Genomic DNA, 3,072 nt, shown 5'->3' on the forward strand with positions numbered 1-3,072 from the left:
AGGAGACCTCAATTTGAACCTGGGTGAGGAAGATCCCCTGGAGAAGGGAATAGTAACTTAGAGAATTTCAACAGACAGAGGAGCCTGGTGGGCTACAGAGTCAGACACAACTGAGCAACATCACCACAGCACCATTGTTGATCTACAATATTAGTTTCAGGTGTACAACATTTTCAATATTTTTATAGGGCAGACTCCATTTAAACTTATTACAACATAATGGCTATATTCCCCTAGGCTGTACAGTATACCCTTATTTTAAACATAATAGCTTACACTGAAATTTCAATTCTTATATAAAACAAAACCTACCTCTAGATGGACATGAGGCTAATGAACTCCTATATATCCTCTTTGCTTTTGATGCATCTCAAACATTGCTGAAGTGCAAGACAAATCCTGGTGAGAAGGCAGTGAGAAGGTCCTAAGAAGGCACTTTGAGACGACACCAGTTAACATGTTCTGTGGAGACACAGCAGAGTCAGCTGCTAAAAAGAAACCCTTGGGGAAGTAAACAACTCATGATCATGACGATGTGTGAACACAGCAGGGGAAGAACACCATGCTGGTGAGCTATGTTGATAAATTGCATACCCGAGAGAAGAATCTCTAGGCTTCTTTCCTCATGAAACTGACACAGAAACTGTGTCACCAGCTGTGTAATTTCACACTGGAATAACTAAGAAGTAGGACTAAATATGGAGCACAGTCATGGCCAGTCAGACATATCTAGTAGATTTTCTTCAAAAATGAACACTGTTGCTTTAAGACTTGTAGGGAAATATTTTGGGGCTTCTCTTGTAGCTCAGTCGGTAAAGAATCTGCCTGCAATGCAGATGACCTGGGTTCGATTCCTGAGTTGGGAAGATCCCCTAGAGAAGGAAATGGCAACCCACTACAGGATTCTTGCCTGGAGAATCCCCGTGGACAGAGGAGCCTGGCAGGCTACAGTCCATGGTGTCACAAGAGTCGGACACGACTTAGCAACTAAACCACCATCACCATCCCTAAGCTATCTACACACTCTATGCTTCCCATGCCTTATGCACTTGGTTGGCAAGATCAGTGTCTGTTATGGGCATACCTGTTGCACTGAAAACAACTGAGGAAGTTTGTTCTTTTATCCATCAATTACCACAACTATTTCAGAATTTGACAATGTAATTTCTGTCTCTTCTCAGAATAATGAGAAGGGTAATGACTGTAGGAAATTTATCATTCTCAGTGGACAGATAAGCATAATGCTTTTGAAATTTTAATAGATCTCCTGCAAGCACTTGTTTTATGTTTAGATGGTATCCATGGTGACACAAATTTGAGATGAAATAACAGTCTAGCTGGCCGAGCATTTGTCCTTGCAGTATATCAACAAGTTTTCATTTCATATTTATCACGGTTGTCTTTTGAAGTGTCGTATCTCAACCTTTTTACAAAAGTCCTATCATTTTCAACAGTCTTTGGAGAAAATCTCCAGAGGGCAAATCTTTGATGTTTTCTTTGCAGTTAGCAGGATGACTGCAGCATTGCATTCACTAATGAGGTGATGGAAAATATTAAAACTTAGCATGGATTTTAGTTTGAGGAAGCCATAGATTTGATAACCAAACTTAACACTCAAATAAAACTTGCTTGGAAACTCCACAGACCTCAGATGGTACAGTGGTAAAGAATCTGCCTGCCAATGCAGGAGACTCAGGAGACCTAGGTTTGATCCGTGGGTTGGGAAGGTCCCCTGGAGTAGGAAATGGCAACATACTATTCTTGCCTGGAGAATTCCATGACCAGGAGAGCCTGGCAGGCTATAGTCCATGGGGTCACAAAGTTAGAAGCGACTTAGTGACTAAACAACAACAACAATACATGGAAAAACTACTTTCCACATTTTATTATTTAGACTGAGTTGTAAGTATAAGTATGATATTTCCAGACTACCTTCCCCAAATGCTTTGAATGAAAACTTACTCTACAAAAAGCATCCCAGAATTTCATTTTGTTTAAATATCCTGTATCTGTGTTGCTTTAAAAGAACTTATAACACAAGTCTGCCTTTTAGACATAGCATCACTTTTCCCTTACTGATCACCTCAGGCAGACATTCAAGGGAGATTTTTCACAGGACTTTAGACAGGTTACATGTCATTTCCCCCAAAAGTTTATTACATAAAAGGCTTTGGCTCAGGAAAACAAGAATCACACAAGTAAAGAGAAATAAGGACAGATTCCTGAAAATCCAGAATACAGGCCACACCACAGAAACAACATAATCTAAAGGGTGGGAAAGAAGGAAAGACCAGGAGCAAGAGACTCAGCTTTCAGGAGAATGCTACTCCTCTGCCAGCAGTGGCTCCTGCTCTTTAACAACAGTTGTTAAGAAATCTTTAGGCAGTGGGGGTGTCAGATTTTTTAGCTAGGAGACACTTATGGGTAGCAACCTGGCCTGGAGGGAAGCTAAACAATTTGTCAAAGGGAAGCCAAGCCCTCTGGGTAGTTATCACACTGTTTTTAACTTCAAATGCAAGTTATATAACAATAAAAACAACATGTGTTTTCTGAGAATGTTCTTATGTATGATTTATAAACTTTTTTGTTTTTACATATGAATTATGATTCTAGAGGGGGTTGTGGGTTTTCTGCAAATTGGTGAGGGGAGCTAAAGCTGTCCTAGGCTGCTCCTTCACGGCCACAAGTCTAAAAAGCACTGTTCTGAACTGTATGAAAGCACGGGGACTTCCCTGGTGGTCCAGTGGTTAAGAATCCACGTTGCAATGCAAGGGACATGATTCGAACCCTGGTCAAGGAACTAAGATCTCACATGCCGGAGGGCAACTAAGTCTTCGAGCCATAACTACTGAGCCAGCGTGCCACAGTGAAGAGCACTTGTGCCAAAACGAAGACCTAATGCAGCCAAAAATAAATAAATAAATACTAAAAACAAAACAAAAAACAAAGGTGCAAAGAGTGAATCAGAGAAGGTAACTGAGGTAACCTCTGACTCTGGACACAGTACAGAACTACTCAACCTCCAGGTTACAAATGAAAACACTGATGGTCAGGGCTAAGTTGATTTTAAAA

General features: G+C 40.7%; 1 pseudogene; it reads left to right on the plus strand.

Annotated features, from left to right (window-relative positions):
• Positions 1-305: 305 nt before the first annotated feature.
• Positions 306-1,666, plus strand: LOC136172641 (52 kDa repressor of the inhibitor of the protein kinase-like; annotated as a pseudogene).
• Positions 1,667-3,072: the final 1,406 nt, after the last annotated feature.

The sequence above is a fragment of the Muntiacus reevesi genome, chromosome 7 (genome assembly GCF_963930625.1).
Source record: "Muntiacus reevesi chromosome 7, mMunRee1.1, whole genome shotgun sequence".
Classification (NCBI taxonomy): domain Eukaryota; kingdom Metazoa; phylum Chordata; class Mammalia; order Artiodactyla; family Cervidae; genus Muntiacus; species Muntiacus reevesi.